The 5,676-nt window shown below is 44.0% G+C and overlaps 1 pseudogene; it reads left to right on the top strand.

Moving 5' to 3' along the window:
* Window positions 1-76: 76 nt before the first annotated feature.
* On the top strand, window positions 77-778 carry LOC111534243 (annotated as a pseudogene).
* Window positions 779-5,676: the final 4,898 nt, after the last annotated feature.

Below are 5,676 nucleotides of genomic sequence, written 5' to 3'. Positions count from 1 at the left end.
AAAAGAGTTTGCTTGTTCAATGCAAACCTGGTACCTCTTTTGTAAAGCGGCAGCTGAGGAGACTCTGACACTCGCCATGGCGGACGAAAAGCCCAAGGAAGGCGTCAAGGCTGAGAACCACGATCATATTAATTTGGCAGTGGCAGGGCAGGATGGTTCTGTGATGCAGTTTAAGATTAAGAGGGGCTGGGCGCGGTGGCTCAAGCCTGTAATCCCAGCACTTTGGGAGGTCGAGACTGGCGGATCACGAGGTCAGGAGATCGAGACCATCCTGGCGAACACGGTGAAACCCCGTCTCTACTAAAAAATACAAAAAACTAGCCGGGCGAGGTGGCGGGCGCCTGTAGTCCCAGCTACTCGGGAGGCTGAGGCAGGAGAATGGCGTAAACCCGGGAGGTGGAGCTTGCAGTGAGCTGAGATCTGGCCACTGCACTCCAGCCTGGGCGACAGAGCGAGACTCCGTCTCAAAGAAAAAAAAAAAAAAAAAAGATTAAGAGGCATACACCAGTTAGTAAACTACTGAAAGCCTATTGTGAATGACAGGGTTGGTCAATGAGGCAGATTAGATTACAATTCGATGGGCAACCAATCAATGAAACAGACACACCTGCACAGCTGGAACTGGAGGCTGAAGATACAATTGATGTGTTCCAACAGCAGACCGGAGGTGTCTACTGAAAAGGGAACCTGCTTCTTTTCTCCAGAACTCTGTTCTTTAAAGACCAAGACTACATTCTCAATTAGAAAACTGCAATTTGGTTCCACCACATCCTGACTACTACAGTATAGCTTTTTCTATTCTTTCATTTCCCCCTTCCCCATTCATTTATTGTACATAAAGTGACTGGTATACGTGCACAAGCATACTGCATTTTTTTGGTTTATCATTGTGAAACCAAGGACAATTTTATAACTTTTTTGTAGCTGTTACATGCAGGGCAATATGTCTTTAAGTCGGGATACGTTACTCTAAAACAAAAAAGAATCCTAGATAGTTTTCCCTTCAAGTCAAGCATCTTGTTGTTTAAATAAAGTTCTTGTTTAAAAAATAAAATAAAATAAAAAAGAGTTTTTACTAACATGGAGGTCTCATCATGTTGCCCAGGCTGGTCTTGAGCTCCTGGGCTCAAGCATGTTTTGTGGCTCATCCACATTCATGTATTAGTACTTCTTTCTTTTTCTTTCTTTTCTTTTCTTCCTTCCTTCCTTCCTTCCTTCCTTCCTTCCTTCCTTCCTTCCTTCCTTCCTTCCTTCCTTCCTTCCTTCCTTCCTTCCTTTCTTTCTTTCTTTCTTTCTTTCTTTCTTTCTTTCTTTCTTTCTTTCTTTCTTTCTTCTTAATGGAGTTTTGCTCTTGTTGCCCAGGCTGCAGTATAATGGTGTGATTTTGGCTCACTGCAACCTCTGCCTCCCGCATTCAAGCGATTCTCCTGCCTCAGCCTCCTGAGTAGCTGGGATTACAGGCATGTGCCACTACGCCTGGCTAAATTAAATTTTTAGTAAAGACAGGGTTTCGCCGTGTTGGTCAGGCTGGTCTCGAACTCCTGAGCTCAGGTGATCCACCTGCCTCGGCCTCCCAAGTGCTGGGATTTTAGGTGTGAGCTACCGTGCCAGGCCTACTTCATGTTTTTTTTATGGCTGAGTAATATCTCATTGTGTGTATACCATGTTTTGTGTAACTGTTCATCCGCTGTTGGACATTTGGGTTATTTCTGTCTTTTAGCTCTTGTGAATAGTGCTGCTATGAATATTTGTGTAGAAGCATTTGTTTGAATCCCTGCTTTCAATTTTTTTGGGTTTCAAGTAGAAATGGTGGGTCCTGTGATGATTCTATAATTGCTTTTTAAGAAACAGAGAAACTGTTTTCCATAGTGGCTGCAGTATTTTACAGTCACACCAGCAATGTAAGAGGGAGGGGTCAAATAATAAATTTGCCAACATTTGTTATTTCCTACTTAAAAAATTAAGTAATCCCAGCACTTTGGGAGGCCAAGGCAGGTGGATCACCTGAGGTCAACAGTTTGAAACCAGCCTGGGGAACACGATGAAACCCCGTCTCTCCTAAAAATACAGAAATTAACCGGGCATGCTGGTGGGAGCCTGTAATCCCAGCTACTTAGGAGGCTGAGGCAGGAGAATCACTTGAATCCTGGAGGCAAAGGTTGCAGTGAGCCAAGATGGCGCCATTGCATTTCAGCCTGGCCGATAGAGTGAGACTCCGTTTCAAAAAAAAAAAAAAATTATAACCCTGCTAGTGGGCATGAAGTGCTATATCATGGTTTTAATTAGTATATACCTAATGACTGATGATGAGAAACTGTTATCTTCTTTGGAGAAATATTTAAGTCCTTTGCCCATTTTAAAAATTGCACTTTTTGCCAGGTGTGATTACATGCCTGTAATCACAGCACTCTGGTAGACCGAGGCGGGCGGATCACCTGAGATCAGTTTGAGACCCACCTGACCAACATGGAGAAACCCTGTCTCTATTAAAAACACAAAATTAGCCGGGCGTGGTGGCGCATGCTACTCGGGAGACCGAGGCAGGAGAATCGCTTGAACCCAGGAGGCGGAGATTGCAGTGAGCCGAGATCGTGCCATTGCACTCCAGCCCGGGCAACAAGAGAGACACTCCGACTCAAAAAAAAAGAGTGAGATTCTGTCTTAAAACAAAAACAAAACCAAAAACAAAATTAGTGACAAGAGTGAAACTCCATCTCAAAATAAATAAAGAAATAAATAAAATTGCACTTTTTTTGTCTTTGTTGAACCACTGCATCTGTTTATTTGTTACACAACAATGATTAATACTTTTAATCATGACCCAGAAGCACACTCAGAAATAATAGAGTCACCATAATTTTGGTATTAGGAGATTATCATATTTCATTTGACAATAATCCAAATATAATGAACATAACCATTAATGAGACCATTTGATAGAGCATCTTATTCTTCAGCATCTTTCTTCCTTCCTTCCTTCCTTTTTTTTTTTTTTGAAACGGAGTCTCACTGTGTTGACCAGGCTGGAGTGCAGTGGTGCGATCTCAGCTCACTGCAACCTCCGCCTCTGGGATTCAAGTAATTCCCTTGCCTCAGCCTCCTGAGTAGCTGGGATTACAGATGCCCGCCACCATGCCTAACTTTTGTATTTTTGGTAGAGATGGGCTTTCACCATGTTGGCCAGGCTGGTTTTGAACTCTGGACGTCAAGTGATCTGCCCACCTCGGCCTCCCAAAGTGCTGGGATTATAGGTATGAGCCATCGCCTCTGGACTCTTCAACATATTTCACTGAGTAATAAGGTTTGCCAAGTAGATTGCTTTTCAGGTACTATACCATATGGATTTGCAGGAAACAGTTTTGTATAGGCTGTCTAGTCACCCCACATAACAACTAAAGCAAAGTTGGCTGCTTGGAGAAGTTTTTTTTTTTTTTCTTTTCTCACCAGAGGTTGAATGCTGGAAAAAGTTTTTGATTTTGACATTTTCCACCCTTGATTTTAAGCATATTTAATAATAACTGTAATAATTTCTAAGTAATTAGGTGTTGTTACCTGGATGCTAGAAGATTCTAACAATAGGTTATTATTATGTGCTTTGCCAAAAATACTAAATTCAGTGGCCAAGTATCGTACTGGCCTGCAAGAAAAGGGGTACATAGAAATAATGGGGTTGAGTCAAAGGGAGAAAGTAAAGGTTCCTTTTATTCTGAATGATCTAGCTCACTCCTTTTTTTTTTTTTTTTTTTTTTGAGGCGGAGTCTTGCTCTGTCGCCGGGACTGGAGTGCAGTGGCCGGATCTCAGTTCACTGCAAGCTCCGCCTCCCGGGTTTACGCCATTCTCCTGCCTCAGCCTCCCGAGTAGCTGAGACTACAGGCGCCCGCCACCTCGCCCAGCTAGTTTTTGTATTTTTAGTAGAGACGGGGTTTCACCGTGTTAGCCAGGATGGTCTCGATCTCCTGACCTCGTGATCCGCCCGTCTCGGCCTCCCAAAGTGCTGGGATTACAGGCTTGAGCCACCGCACCCGGCCCTAGCTCACTCTTAAATTTGTGCAATGCCCAACCTCTCTGCTTTGGTGAACCTTGGTGATCATCTACTCTTTAGAATTAAAAATGTGGTGGCGGCTGGGCATAGTGGCTCACGCCTGTAATCCTAGCACTTTGGGAGGCTGAGGCGGGTAGATGACCTGAGGTCAGGAGTTCGAGACCAGCTTAGTCAATATGGTGAAACTCTGTCTCTACTAAAAACACAAAAATTACCTGGGCATGGTGGCAGGTGCCTGTAGTCCCAGCTACTCGGGACGGGGAGGCTGAGACAGGAGTATGCTTGAACCCAGGAGGCAGAGGTTGCAGTGAGCCAAGACTGCGCCACTACACCATTGCCTGGAGTACAGAGGGAGACTCCTCTCATAAACAAACAAACAAACAAACAAACAAAAACACGGCAGGGCAAGGTGGCTCAGGCCTGTAATTCTAGCACTGTGGGAGGCCAATGTGGGTGGATCACTTGTGGTCAGGGGTTTGAGACCAGTCTGGGCAACATGGTAAAACCCTGTCTCTACGAAAAATTAAAAAAATTAGCCAGGAATGGTGGTACACACCTGTAGTCCCAGCTACTCAGGAGGCTAAGATCAGAGGATTGCTTGAGTCTGGGAGGCAGAGGTTGCAATGAGCCGAGATGGTACCACTGCACTCCAGCCTGGGTGACAGAGACTCTGTCTCAAAAATAAGTAAATAAATAGAAATAAAACATAAAAAATAAAAACGTGCACAATGAATTTTCTTGGGCAAAAACCAAAGCCAACTCTCTTGACCTTCATTTCCAGCCCTAAAGGCCACTGTACCTTAACTTAGTCAAATGACCAGATGGGAAATGATTGCATTTTCAGCCAAGAAACACAGCTAGGATCTTTTGTTTTAGCTATATCTTCAGAAATGACATTAATTTCGCTATTGGAAGGAAGCCATATAATACTTTTAGATTAAAATCCTGAGGATTCTATTTTTTTTTTTTTGAAACTGAGTTTTGCTCTTGTTGCCCAGGCTGGAGTGCAATGGCATGATCTCAGCTCACTGCAATCTCTGCCTCCTGGCTTCAAACGATTCTCCTGCCTCAGCCTCCCAAGTAGCTGGGACTACAGGCGCCTGCCACCACATCGGCTAACTTTGTATTTTTAGTAGAGACAGAGTTTCGCCATGTGGCCAGGCTGGTCTTGAACTCCTGGCCTCAAGTGATCTGCCTGCCTCGGCCTCCCAAACTGCTGGGATTGCAGGCATGAACCATCATGCCTGGTCACAAATAGGCTCTTAAATTTCATCAAGATTATACTCTTGATTTGGTTTTGATTTAGATTGAAAGAAAATGATAGCTATACCAACAGGTACATCAGCCAGATATAATTATGTAGTGTCTCCTTCCAAAGAGAGAAGCTTTGCCCACTGGGATTGAATCTTATTAACCTTGGCCTAATTGTGGTCTTGAGCCGTCACTCATTTATTATTTATCTTCATACCCTCTAACGTGGTTCTCTATCCATTTTAAACAAACAAGATAGCCCTAAGGGCTCTCTTAAGCCACCTAAAATATAGACATTGTACCACTCACCCTAGGTCCCTAGGCCCTCCCCTTACAAAAACTGGCTGAACCCGGCCGGACCAGCAGCAGGGTTCCTGAGATA

The sequence above is a fragment of the Piliocolobus tephrosceles genome, chromosome 7, assembly GCF_002776525.5.
Source record: "Piliocolobus tephrosceles isolate RC106 chromosome 7, ASM277652v3, whole genome shotgun sequence".
Lineage (NCBI taxonomy): Eukaryota > Metazoa > Chordata > Mammalia > Primates > Cercopithecidae > Piliocolobus > Piliocolobus tephrosceles.
Note: the sequence above shows the minus strand (reverse complement) of the source record. Positions and strands in the feature narration are given on the sequence as shown.